The sequence below is a fragment of the Ceratotherium simum genome, chromosome 23 (assembly GCF_057802395.1).
Source record: "Ceratotherium simum simum isolate JZ-2026a chromosome 23, ASM5780239v1, whole genome shotgun sequence".
Taxonomy (NCBI): domain Eukaryota; kingdom Metazoa; phylum Chordata; class Mammalia; order Perissodactyla; family Rhinocerotidae; genus Ceratotherium; species Ceratotherium simum.
This window is the reverse complement of record NC_141922.1, coordinates 31278382-31293146: the sequence shown is the minus strand read 5'-3', so window position 1 is coordinate 31293146 and position 14765 is coordinate 31278382. Positions and strand designations below refer to the sequence as shown.

At 35.5% G+C, this 14765-nt stretch overlaps 1 long non-coding RNA gene across 2 annotated transcripts in view; it reads left to right on the top strand.

Annotated features, from left to right (window-relative positions):
• LOC147913997 (uncharacterized) overlaps positions 1-14765 on the top strand; it is a 174604-nt gene that overhangs the window by 147097 nt on the left and 12742 nt on the right. The window lies entirely within an intron of this gene.

Below are 14765 nucleotides of genomic sequence, written 5' to 3'. Positions count from 1 at the left end.
TATATTTTTAAGTCTGCTTTATATCAGTGAGTGCCAGCTTTGGTTGTGAAACATTCAAATTGCCTGCAACTATTTTAAAAGTACTGTGAAACTTTCATAACAATAGCTTTGTATGATGAAGAGAGTGATTGCTATAAAATAATTTTTAAAATATAACATAAGAAAATAAGGTTGAAAGTTTCACTTAAAACTATGTAATGTCTTTCAAAATTTAAGCCTAAAGAGAACATTTTACACTGTACTAAAATGGTTATTTGGCAACATTGATTTTATTCCTCAAAGGCCCAAGCCTAAGATTTCTGCATTAAATTAACCAATGCAAAAACAGTCTAACTTTTGCGTTCTATACCTTCACAGATTGTTTTTTTACAAAAGTTTAAGAAAAGAAATGATTGTGATTCTGCTAATGATTGGCTTAATTAGCAAATAAATGCCAAATAAATAAATTTCTTTAAGATAGGAGACTCACACACAAAAATAAATACTATATTTTTATAAGAGTCATATTAGAACTAAGGTCAGAGTGTAAGTTGACTATTAACAGCAACATAAATTTATTACCAAATTAAAGTGAAGTTAAGGTTTAGATGAGAGAGTATGGGCAAACAAAAAGAAAAAAAGGAGAAGAAAAAGTATATCAGGAATTGGGGAATATAGGAATGAGAGGGAATAAATTATTTTTTCTTTTTTGTTGTTTGTCGTTCATTCGATGCTTAAAAAGGGTCTTGGGATCAAGGGATTATCTTCTAATCACTTGAAAGCAACAACAAAATACGGTGTAATGAGAAAGTAAAATATAATTGAAAATTAGAGAGTTTGGAATTAATCTGTTTCTGAACTTTTAAAGTTATTTGTTTTATTCTATATTAAATTTCACACTATTTGGTTTTTGTCCACCTTCAACTGGACATCCATCCGTCACCATACAAATGTCCCTCTTTACCCCTTTCAGCCTCCTCCCCACCCTCCTTCCCTCTGGAAACCACCAATCCGTTCTCTATGTGTAACTATGTGTTTGTTTTTGTTTTTATTTTCTGCATATAAGTGAAATCATACGGTATTTGTCTCTCCATCTGACTTATTTCGCTCAGCGTAATATCTATATTGTTGCAAATGGCAAGATGTCATCTTTTTTTATGGCTGAGTAGTATTCCATTTTTTTTGTGTGTGTGTGTGTGTATGTGTGTGTGTATGTGTGTGTATGTGTGTGTGTGTATATGTATACCACATCTTCTTTATCCATTCACCCGTCAATGGACACTTAGGTTGTTTCTATGTCTTAGCTATTGTGAATAATGGTGCAGTGAACATAGGAATGCATATATCTTTTCAAATTGATGTTTTCGTATTCTTTGGATAAATACCCAGAAGTGGAATAGCTGGATCGTATCATAGTTCTATTTTTAATTTTTGGGGGAATCTCCATACTGTTTTCCATAGTGGCTGCACAAATTTACACTCCCACTAGCAGTGTATGAGGGTTCCCTTTTCTCTACATCCTCTCAAACACTTGTTATTTCTTGTCTTTTTATTTTACTTATTTATTTAATTTAATTTTTTTTTAAATTCTTTGGTGAGGAAGATCAGCCCTGAGCTAACATCCATTGCCAGTCTTTCTCTTTTTGCTGAGGAAGATTAGCCCTGAGCTACATCCATTGCCAGTCTTCCTCTTTTTGCTGAGGAAGATTAGCCCTGAGCTAACATCTGTGCCCATCTTTCTCTATTTGTCTGTGAGATGCTGCCACAGCATGGCTTGATGAGTGGTGTGTAGGTCTGTGCCCGGGATCCGAACCTGCGAACCCTGGGCCACCCAAGTGGAGCATGCAAATTTAACCATTATGCCATCGGGCCATCCCCTTAATTAATTTTTTATTGAGGTAACATTAGCTTATAACATTATATAAATTTCAGGTGTACATCTTTATATTTCAATTTCTGTGTAGACTACATTGTGTTCACCACTCAAAGTCTAACTGCTATCCATAACCGTACACATGTGCCCTTTTACCCTCCCTCCGCCCTCCTTCCCCTCTGGTAACCACCAATCTATTCTCTGTGTCTATGTGTGTGTTTGTTGTCGTCATTGTTTTTTATCTTCCACATATGAGTGAAATCATACTGTATTTGGCTTTCTCTGTCTGACATTTTGCTTAGCATAATGCCCTCAAGGTCCATCTATGTTGTCACAAATGGCAAGATTTCATCTATTTTTATGGCTATTTTAGGGCCACCGGAGCTGGCCCTCATTGTTGTTTTGTATTCCATTGTATATATATACCACATCTTCTTTATCCATTCACCTGTCAACGGGAACTTAGGTTGTTTCCAAGTCTTGGCTATTGTGAATAATGCTGCAATGAATGTGAGGTACATATATCTTTTTGAATTAGTGTTTTTGTGTTCTCTGGATATATACCCCAGAAGTGGAATGGCTGGATCATATAATAGTTCTATTCTTATTTTTGGGGGGAATATCCATACTTTTTTCTATAGTGGCTGCACCAGCTTACATTCCCATCAGCAGTATATGAGGGTTCCCTTTTCTCCACATCCCCTCAAATACTTGTTATTTCTTGTCTTGTTAATTATAGCCATTCTGACGGGGGTGAGGTGATAGCTCATTGTAGTTTGGGGTTTTTTTTGGTGAGGAAGATTGGCCCTTAGCTAATACCTGTCGCCAATCTTCCTCTTTTTGCTTGAGGAAAATTGTCCCTGAGCTAACATCTGTGCCAATCTTCCTATACTTTGTACATGGGATGCCGCCATAGCATGGCTTGATGAGCAGCATGTAGGTCTGCACCCAGGATCTGAAACCGCAAACCCTGGGCCACTGAAGCGGAACATACAAACTTAACCACTCTGCCACCGAGCCGGCCTCTTATTGTAGCTTTTTTTTTTTTTTTGCTGGGAAATATTCACCCTGAGCTAACATCTGTGCCAATCTTCCTCTACTTTGTAGCATGTGGGCTGCCAGCACAGCATGGCCACTAACAGAGCGGTGTAGGTCCACGTCCAGGAACTAAACCCAGGCCACCAAAATGGAGCGTGCCAAACTCAACCACAAGGCCACCGGAGCTGGCCCTCATTGTTGTTTTGATTTGCATTTCTCTAATAATTAGTGATGTTGAACATCTTTTCCTGTGCCTATTGGCCATCTGTATATCTTCTTTTGAACAATGTCTATTCAGATCCTCTGCCCATTTTTTAATTGGGTTGTTTGTTTTTTTTTTTTGTTGACTTGTATGAGTCCTTATATATTTTGAATATTAGCCCCTTATCAGAAATATGATTTGCAAATATCTTCTCCCAATTGTTAGGTTGTCTTTTTGTTTTTTTGATGGTTTCCTTTGCTGTGCAGAAGCTTTTTAGTTTGATGTAGTCCCATTTGTTTATTTTTTCTTTTGTTTCCCTTGCCTGAGCAGACATGATATTCCAAAAGATACTGCTAAGACTGATTTTCAAAGAGCTTTTTACTGCCTGTTTTCTTCTAAGGGTTTTATGGTTTCAGGTCTTACATTCAAGTCTCTAATCCATTTTGAGTTAATTTTTGTGTGTGGTGTAAGATAATGGTCTACTTTCATTCTTTTGCATATGGCTGTCCAGTTTTCCCAACACCAGTTATTCAAGAGACTTTCCTTTCTCCATTGTATGTTCGTGGCTCCTTTGCTGAAAATTAGTTGTCCATAGATGTGTAAGTTTATTTCTGGCCTCTCAGTTCTGTTCCATTGATCTATGTGTCTGTTTTTGTGCCAGGCTATGCTGTTTTGATTACTATAACTTTGTAGTATATTTTGAAATAAGGGAATGTGATACCTCCAGCTTTGTTCTTTTATCACAGGATTGCCTTGGCTTTTCAGAGACTTTTGTTCCATATAAATTTTAGATTCTTTGTTCTATTTCTATGAAAAATGTCCTTGAGACTTTGATTGGGATTGCATTGAATCTTTAAGTTGCTTTAGGAAGTATGGATGTTTTAACTATGTTAATTCTTCCAATCCATGAGCATGGAATATCTTTCCATTTCGATGTGTCTTCTTTGATTTTTTTCAACAATGTTTTATAGTTTTCAGTGTACAAGTCTTTCACCTCTTTGGTTAAATTTATTCCTGGGTATTTTACTCTTTTTGTTGTGATAGTAAATTGAACTGTATTCTTAATTTCTCTTTCTGCTATTTCATTGTTAGTTTATAGAAACACAGCTGATTTTTATATGTTGATTTTGTATCCTGCAACTTTACCATATTTATTATTTCTAATAGTTTTTTGGTGGATTCTTTAGGATTTTGTATATATATTATCATGTCATCTGCAAATTTTTACATCTTCCTTCCCAATTTAAATAACTTTTATTTCTTTTTCTTGCCTAGTTGTTCTACCTGGACTACTAATAGTATGTTGAATAAGAGTGGCGAGAGTGGGCATCTTTGTCTTGTTCCTATTCTTGGAGAGATAGCTTTCAGTTTTTTACTGTGGAGTGTGATGTTAGCTGTGGGTTTGCCATATATGGCCTTTACTATGTTGAAGGACTTCTATACCCAATTTATTGAGAGTTTTTATCACAAATTGATGCTGAATCTTGTCAAGGGCTTTCCCTGCATCGATTGAGATAATCATATGATTTTTATTCTTCCTTTTGTTAATGTGATGTATTACATTGATTAACTTACAGATGTTGACTCATTCTTGCATCCCCAGAATAAATCCCACTTGATCATGGTGTATGATCATTTTAATGTATTATTGTATTCGGTTTGCTAATGCTTTGTTGAGGAGTTTTGCATCTATGTTTATCAGCAATATTGGCCTGTAATTTTCTTTTTTTGTATTGTCCTTATCTGGTTTTGGTATCAGAGTAATGTTGGCCTCTTAAAATGAGTTAGGAGGTGTCCCCTCCTCTTCATTTTTTTGCAAGAGCTTGAGAAGGATAGGTATTAAATCTTCTTTGAATGTTTGGTAGAATTCACCAGAGAAGCCAGCTGGTCCTGGACTTTTGGTTTTTGGGAGGTTTTTGATTACCGTTTCAATCTCTTTACTATTGATTGGTCTCTTCAGATTGCCTATTTCTTCTTGATTCAGTTTTGGAAGGTAGTATGATTCTAAGAATTTGCCCATTTCTCCTAGGTTATGGCATTGGTGGATATATGCCAATTTGTTGGCATATATCTTTTCATAGTATTCTTTTATAATCCTTTGCATTTCTGTGGTATCCATTGTAATTTCTCCTCTTTCATTTCCTATTTTATTTGAGCCTTCTTTCTTTTTCTCTTAGTGTGTCTAATAAAAGGTTTGTCAATTTTGTTTATCTTTTCAAAGAACCAGCTCTTAGTTTCATTGATCTTTTCTATTTTCTTTTTAGTCTCTATTTCATTTATTTTTACTCTGATTTTTATCATTTCCTTCCTTCTACTGACTTTGGACTTCATTTGTTCTTTTTTATTTCCTTTAGGTGTAATGTTAGATTGTTTGTTTCAGATTTTTCTTGTTTCTTTAGGTTGGCCTTTATTGCTATAAAATTCCCTTTTAGTACCACTTTTGCTGCATCCCATAGATTTTTGTATGCTGTATTTTCGTTTTCATCTCCAGGTATTTTTTGATTTCTCCTTTGATTTATTCGTTGATCCAAGAGTTGTTCAGTAGCATGTTGTTTAGTCTCCACATATTTGTGATTTTTCCTGGTTTTTTCTTGTAGTTGATTTCTAGTTTCATACCATTGTGGTCAGAAAAGATGCTTGATATGATTTCAGTCTTGTTAAATTTATTGAGACTTGTTTTGTTTCCCAACATAAGCTCTATCTTTGAGAATGTTCTAGGTGAACTTGAGAAGAATGTCTATTCTGCTTTGGGATGGAATATTCTATATATATCTAAGTCCATCTGGTCAAGTCTTTCATTTAAGACCAATGTTTGCTTGTTGACTTTCTGTCTGGATGATCTACCCATTGATATAAGTGAGGTATTAAAGTCCCCTACTATTATTGTGTTGCTGTCAATTTCTCCATTTAGGGCTGTTAGTAGTTCCCTTATATATTTTGGTGTTCCTATGTTAGGTGTATATATATTAATAAATGTTATGTCTCCTTGATGGATTTTCTCCTTTATCATTATATAATGTGCATCTTTCTCTCTTGTTATCTTTTTTTATCTTGAAGTCTATTTTTTCTGATATTAGTATGGCTACACCTGCTTTCTTTTGGTTGCCATTTGCTTGAAGTATCATTTTCGATTCCTTCACTTTGAGCCTATGTTTGTCTTTAGATCTGAGATGTGTTTCCTGGAGGGAGCACATGGTTGGGTTTAGTTTTTTAATCCATCCAGCCACTCTGTGTCTTTTGATTGGTGAATTCAATCCATTTACATTTAGGGTGATTATTGACATTTAAGGACATAAATCCGCCAATTTATCTTTTGTTTTTGGTTGCTCTATATTTCCATTGTTTCTTTTCCCTTGTGTTTTTCTGTCTGCCATATCAGCTTGGTGGTTTTCCGTGATATTTTTCTCAGTTTCCTCTTTGTTATGTTTTGGGTCTCTGCTCTGAATTTTTGTTTTGTGCTTACCATGAGGTTTGTACAAAAGGTCTCATAGATATGATAGTCCATTTTCTGCTGATAGCATCTTAACTTCATTTGCCTATACAGGTTTCATCCTTTTCCTCTTCCCCTTCTATGTTTTTGTTGTCACAAATTATCCCTTTTATATTGTGAGTTCAATACATTTATTACCAAATCAAAGTGATTATAGTTGTTTTTAATGCTTCCTTTCCCTTTAACTTTTATGTTTTTATTAAGTGTTTACTAACCTATTCTGATATAGAGTTGCAATTTTCTGATTCTGTCTATTTATCATCTTGCTGAAAGCTTTATATTCCTTTGCCTTTTTGTTTCAGCTAGGAGAGCTCCTTTCAACATTTCTTATTTCTTGTAAGTCAAGTCTAGCGATGATGAATTCCCTTAGCTTTTGTTTGTCTGGGAAAGCCTTTATTTCTCCTTCATATCTGAAGGATAATTTTGCTGGATAGAGTATTCTTGGCTCACAGTTTTTATCTTTCAATATTTTGAACATATTATTTCACTCTCTCCTGGCCTGTAGAGTTTCTGCTGATAAATCTGCTACTAGCCTAATGGAGGTTCCCTTGTAGGTTATTGTGGTTTTCTTCCCTGAATGCCTTTAATATTTCTTCTTTGTCATTGATTTTTGACAGTTTCATTACCATGTGTCTTGGAGAAGTTCTTTTTGGATTGAGATAATTGAGTATTCTATTAGCTTCATGGATTTGTGTATACAGTTTATTTCTCCAGGTTTGGGAAGTTCTCGCTATTATTTCTTTAAATAAGCTCACTGCTCCCATCTCTCTCTCCTCTCCTTCTGGGATACCCATTATCCTAATGTTGCCCTTTGTAATGGAGTTGGCTAATTCTTGTAGAATTTCTACATTTTTAAAAAATCTTAGTTCTTTGTCCCCTTTACCTGCATCATTTCTAGGTTTCTATCTTTGAGCTAATTCTCTCTTCCATATGGTCTGGTCTATTTCCAGTGCTTTCTAATGCATTCTTCATCTCATTTATTGAGTTCTTCAGCTCCAGAATTTCTATTTGGTTCTTTTTCAGAATTTAAATCTCTTTGGTAGAACTTGAAAACACCAATTTGTAAAGGTACACGCACCCCTGTGTTCATTGCAGCGTTATTCATAATAGCCAAGACTTGGAAGCAACCTAAGTGCCCATCAAGGGACAAATGGATAAAGAAGATGTGGTATATATACACAATGGAATACTACTCAGCCATCAGAAATGATGAAATCCAGCCATTTGTGACAACATGGATGGACATTGAGGATATAATGCAAAGCGAAATAATTCAGAGGGAGAAGGTCAAATACCGTATGATTTCCTTCATTAAGTAGTAGATAATAACAACAATAAACAAACACATAGAGACAGAGATTGGATTGGTGGTTACCAGAGGAGAAGGGGGGAGGCAGGAGGGTGAAAGGGATAATTCGGTATATGTGTGTGGTGATGGGTTGTAATTAGTATTTTGGTGGTGAACATGATGTAATCTATGCAGAAATAGAAGTACAATGATGTACACCTGAAATTTTTACAATGTTATAAACCAATGTTACTGCAATAAACAAAAAATAAATAAATAAATAAATCTCTTTGGTAAAGTATTTCTTCTGTTTATTGATTTTATTCCTGAGCTCATTGAACTGCACCTTTCTGAGTTTTCGTGTAGCTCATTGAGTTTCTTCATGACAGCTCTTTTGAATTCTTTATCAGTTAGATCACTATCCTCCATGACTTTATGTTTGATTTCTAGAGAATTGTTATTTTTTTTTCTTGTGATGCCATGTTACCATGGCTTTCTTTGGTGCTTGCTGAGTTATTCCTCTGCCAGCACATTTGTTATAGAAAACTATTTTCTTATTTAGATATAGTTTTGTTTGGTTTGATTCTAACTATTCAACCAGTTGGAGATTAGAGGCCTTTCTTTTATTTTTCAATAGGTGGTGCTATAGCACTAGTTTTTGGTTTCTCTTACCGGAGCTGCCTCTGGCTATATTTGAGGATTGGCACATTCCACCCTCCATGCCTCTATTCAGGGTGTCACCAGTACTCTTGTGATTGCTGCCTGCTCCCTCGAGTGGGGGTCACTGATGCCTTGCTGTTGCTGGTGCCAGGGGCACAGGGATAGCTGACGTCTCAGCTGCTTCCAGGATCACCTGGCTCAGGAGCTCTGCCGCTGTGGCAGGGGGAGAGGTGGTAGGGAGAGAGCTGGGTTCGTGGGGCACTGCCTCTGCTACTGCCCATTACCTTGTGGCCACAGGCACCGTTGTGGTTGGAAGGTCAGAGTCATGTGCTCACCTCCATCGCTGCTACCAGGCTCTGAGCCACAGCTGGGGGCCTGGGATCGTGGGGGGCTCTGCTTCTACTGTTGCTCTGCTCCTCATTGCCAGAGTCACATGCATGCCGCCACTGCTGCCCACCAGGTTCTCTGGGGCTGGGGAACCAAGATCTTGGCACCACCTCCACTGCTCCTGTGCTCCAATCCACCCACCTTCATATGTAACAATGTGTGGATCTCTTGGTGTCTTGGTGTGTTGGGCAATGTAGCTTTTGTTGGGTTATGGATGTTTTACTCACTGAATATTGAAGGGGAGAGACAAAGGAATCCACTCATGCTGCCATGATGATGATGTAATGTTACAGTATATACTTGATATATTTAACATCAGTGTCTTTCTTGTGCTTCTGACTCTTATCTCACCTTAGGCCAAATCAACATGTTCATTCCTTATGACCTAAGATACATATCTGCAAATTTAAAGGAACAGAGTGAGATCACTGCATGAAATAAAATCAGTTTTTCCCCATGAGCATAGACCTGCCATCTCCTTGCAGCTATATTCAAAATGACTGGGTTTGTACATGCTGCAGGAACTCCAAGGATGATGTTAAATTGGGGAAAGTTTCTTTTCAGCTGCTAATAGCATAAATTCTGATCTTATGGTGCCAACACTGCTTATTATTCCCAGCAGAACTCTGCTTTGACCACAGAACTCAGTAATTCCATTAATCATTTTTTTTTCCTTAAGAATTCAGAGACTTTACCCAGAGGAGCAATACCAGAAAAGGATAAGATTATATACTGCTCTTTCATTTCCTAATTTGGGGTCTACAATCTCAGCATTTAAGAAGCCAGGAATTTCTTACTGTTGGCAATGACAGTGATGCCTAGTTAGGATTATTCAGGCTAAATGATTAGGATCATCCTCAATGTGGATAATTTAAAGACGACAAATATGTAGCCTTAAGTCAGTGAAATCCTTTTTAAAGAAGTATATAACATTCTTTTTGTATTACTATATTCCATCAGATTGTATACATCAATATTTATCTAAATACAGACTATTCGTAATAAGAAAATAAATAAAATGATGAGCAATTTTCAAATATTATAATACTCTGAAAATTTATTCTTTTTCTGCCCTTTTAGGATATTCATATGCTTATATATGGGGTGAGTTAATTAATTACTTTTATCAGAGAAAGGATCTTAAAAAAGTTGATTTAAGTGCTCACTGCTATAAATTGCCTATTTTTTTAAAACCAATAAATTGCTTTTGATGCCTCCAAGAAGCAGCCATATATGTACTTTTAAAATTTATGTAGTTGTTACAGAGAAAATGAGCCTAATGATGCCAGAATTAACAATATATTTATGTGCTAAATTTCCCTATGATTTTCTTGGTCAAGTCTTTTATTTTCCCCTTATCAAATCAGGAGCAATTTCCCCTTAGTAAATGCTTTGCAACTTACTCTTAAGTCTACACCATTACTTATTTAGCGCTGAATCATTTATGTACTGAACTCTGCATGTTTCACTTTTCTGTTGAATTGTGCTTTTTTTCTTGTGCTATCAAGAAAGGAGTTAAACTCTTTTTTCTCTCTGAGCATTTAAAAACGACATTTTTAAAAACAGAACATCTTTCAGACAGTTATGCAGCTGTGTTCTTAGAGATATCAGTAACTAGGCTATATCATTTAATGAATTCTATGAGAATTTTATAATAACCTGAAAGTAAATTTAACAGAAATTGCCAGTTGCAGGAATAGCTTGGAAAAATTATCCTAAAAATCCCTTTATAAACACACACACAAAGTAAAAACAGAATAAATATACTTTCAAATGTAGAACAGAAACAAAGGGAATGCTGAAAACCAATGAGTGAGCATTCAAAATGAGACTCCTGCATATACCCAGGATCCCTAAGGTTTATGTCCTCCATGAAAGGAGGTATTAGAAAAACTCCACCCACCAAGTTTAACTCTCTTGACCTGAGTGGGGGGAAGGATGGACACATGTAAAAGAATAAATGGGCTCAAAATGCTATTATCTAGTAAACCTGAAGATACTCACACCCTCTGACCTAAAATTCCATACTTCTTTAGAGAAATTCTCAGCCAAAAAAAAGACATGAACAAAATGTTCATTGCAGTATTATTTGTAACAGCAAAAAGATTAGAAACAATATAAATTCTGCTCCATAGGATAATGAAAAAATAAAAGGTGATATATTCAAACAATGGGTACTGGATACCACATAGCAGTGAAAAATATGAAATGAATCAAAGCCATATAGATAAACATGGATATATCCCAAGAATAAAATGTGATTAAAAAAAGCCATATTGACACCATATTACACCATTTATATAAGCTTAAAAACACGTGTATAAACAGTATTTATAGTAAGTATATACAATATTTGTAACATTTTAAAACATGCATAAAATCCATATATGAGAAGTAAATGTGTAAAAAAAAGTGTGGGAATGATAAACACCAAACTTAAGATAGCTGTTATCTCAGTGAAGAAAGTCTTGGGGAAAGGTAAAGGGAATTGCAATTCTAACCCATAATGCCTTGTTTATTAAAAAAATAATAATTTTTACAAAAGCTAGAGGGATGGATTAAGTATCGAGAAAAGTGACCAGTTTTACATGCTAAGTTTAAGTTGTAATGTCTTTGGAGGGCAACCGGACAATATTATCAAAATTTAAAATGCATATACCTATCATTCAATAATTATATTTCTAGGGATTTATCCTATAGGTATATTTGACATATGTGAAAAGGCACATATATAAAGATGGTTATTGCAGCAGTGTTTGTAATAGCAAAAATTCTGAAATAACTAAGAGGGGACTGGTTGAATATATTTTTTTATATCCATATATAAATATAAATGGATAAGCTGATTACAGTATATCCATACAATGGAAAACAAACAACCATTGTATGAGGTAGCTCTCTAAGCACTGAAATGAAAAGATCCCTAATATAAAGTGGGAAAAACAAGGCACAGAAGAGTGGAACCATATGCAGATGTGGTTTAACTGGTTTAAGAAACATAGATGCTTAGAAATACTTTTATATAGCATATGCGTAAAAATAGTTGGAAGTTTATACAAAATTTTAAAAACATTATTCTGTGAAGGAGAGCAGGGAAGCTAAGGGGAAATGAGATTTAACTTTCATTGTGTATGCTTTGAATTTTTTAACACAATACGTATATTAACTGACTTCAACAGCTGGTTATATTTTTTAAGGGGGAGAATGCTACTGGTAAGAGGAACTGCCAGATTTTTTTTTCCTTTTAAAAAATCATAGGGATTCTGGACCTTAATGCTGGTCTCTATGGAAGTTATTTTGATATTATCAAGTATTATAATAAAAAGGCAAGGTAAGGATACCTTTCCTACTATCATGAACCAAAGGATCAAATAAATAGCTTCAATGGTTCTAATTACCAGAACTGATTTGTTGTTGGCTCCCTAATCAGTAGTATACTTGAGAATTATTAATTTTAGGGTCTTTTTATAATCTATCAAGAAACATGAGAAAAGAATTTAAAATATGCTTCTGAATACTATTATAGTCTTTTTATTGCATATCTAATCCTTATTTGAATTAATACAATTAAGTTTATATTTTCTACAAAGGTAGTGAGGAAGTTGCAGGTATTTATAATATTGTTTTAACAATTATTATCAAATAATTCTTTTCGCCAGCTTAGTTTTGCTGATAGGAAGATAAACAATACTCTACTGTGTACCAAATAGAATATAAGGTTAGTCAATGATATTGAGGATTCTTAATAGATGTTTGATGTTATATGACAAATAATTAAGTAAATTTTCCTCCTACCCCCACTACAAAGCACACACATTCAACAAATGGGGAAAGTTCAGGTCCTGGGTTGGTAAGAGAAGTTTTAAGGTCACACAAATTATTAGGGGCAGATCTAAAGCTGGAACTCATGTTTCCTGACTCCTGATTTAGTGTTAATTTTATCTATATCTAAATGACTCAAACAGTAAATCCAAACCAGCTGTAATAGAAGAAAGAATGAAGAAGGAGAGAGACAGAGAAAGAGAAAAGCAAGAAGGTGAGAGAGAGAGAGAAGAGAAAGCTACCATTTATTGAAAACCACTATATAGCAGGTACTTTTATATAGTTATCTCTCTCTTTTTTTTAGTATGGCTAAATCTTTATTTTTATTGAGGTAACATTGGTTTATAATATTATATAAATTTCAGGTGTACATCATTATATCTCAATTTTTGTTTTTATCCTTATAAGCACCCTCTAAGGTGCTATATTGCTATAGCTATTTTATGGCTGTGGAAACTGAGGCTTGGTTGTAGTGACAGGGGCGAGTGGTATTAAATAAATAGCTAAGGGGTGAGCAAATACCCTTTCCCCATCTTATACTTACTTTGAGCTATGCACTCAGTAGTTGGAATTATGAACAGAACAGATACTATTCCAATATATACATACATTGGTACAGTCAAAATGGGGTAAGATGAATGTGGTGAGTCGAACCATTATATATTTTGACCTATAATAAGAACAATTTTATATGGCTTGATCATCTAATATGCACGATGCAAAGCCCTGCTTAGAAGGTTTCCACTATGACATCCAGGGTACCTTGACGTACAGACCCCATAAGGGATCTAATGATTCCAAGTGGAACTCCAAGCAGCTTAGATAAAGCAGAACAAGGGTCAAACCAGTCTCTTGGGATGGGTGATCTGGGTTGAAAAGCCAAGTGCACCAGGGAAGCAATGCTGAGTCTCACAGGCCTTGCTGGTCACAGATCCTGTCTCAGGAGATGAGCTGCCAACAGCAGAGGTAGGTGATTATTAGCAAGCCCATTCTGAGTGTGGTTTTGACAGAACGCATCTGTTGGCAGGAGTGTGTGAGGCAGCAAATGCTTGTGGCTTGTTCTTGCTCTCTCTGCCTGCAACATTAACTTGTCTTAACCTTTTCTTGGCCGAGTGCCTGAAGGTCTCCTTAGAAGAGATGCAATTATCTCTTGAAGGGAAAGGAGATGATTTGTTTGCTCAGAGATTGGGTCATAGCTGGCTGGACTATGTCAATTAAAGGGCCTCCTCTGATTGCGGTGGTGTTCGCTTCCTTGCAGCTCTGACACATCAGCTCCTGAAGTACTGAATTAAAGTGAAAACTCAGGGCTCTGTCTCACTCTGTCTACCTGTGTCTGTCTCTCTCTGGCTGTCTCTCTCTCTCTTTCTCCCTCCCTCTAAATACTTCCCTTCTTTGAGAAGAAATCCACCCATCTAGCACCTTTCCTAGAAGCTTTTTAACCACTCTTTACTTATATAGGGTCTTTGGTGAGTGGTTTTTCTGTGTGTGTGTGTGTGTGTGTGTGTGTGTGTGTATTATTTTACTACAGTTGAAATCTTTACTGTTTTATTTTTTCCTTTCCATGAGAATCTCATTGAATTAATTTACCTTATTTTTGTTTTTCTTCATTCATCAATCCATTCCCCCATCAATCCAATAAACATCTTCAGTATAGCTGATACAATATTAGGCTCTGGGGATGAAAAGCTATATGCAATAGTAGTTAAGAGCATGGTTTGTGGAGTGAGAAACCTGGACTCCAGTCCAGGATCATCCACTTACTAGATATTACTTGGGTTTTCTAATCTCTCTACACCTCAGTTTTCCCATCATTTAAATATAACCTACCTTAAAGAGTTGTTGTAAGGATTAAAGGAAATAATCAATATAATGAGATCTGCACAGAGGCTGGAATGCAGTTAAGTATTCAACAAATGTGAACTCTTATTAATAACGATCTATAAAAATTGTTTATTGTATCTTTTTAAATGAGAGCCATAGGAATAGTTTCTGCAGCTAGGTCATACCTGAAACAAAGATGCCTTTT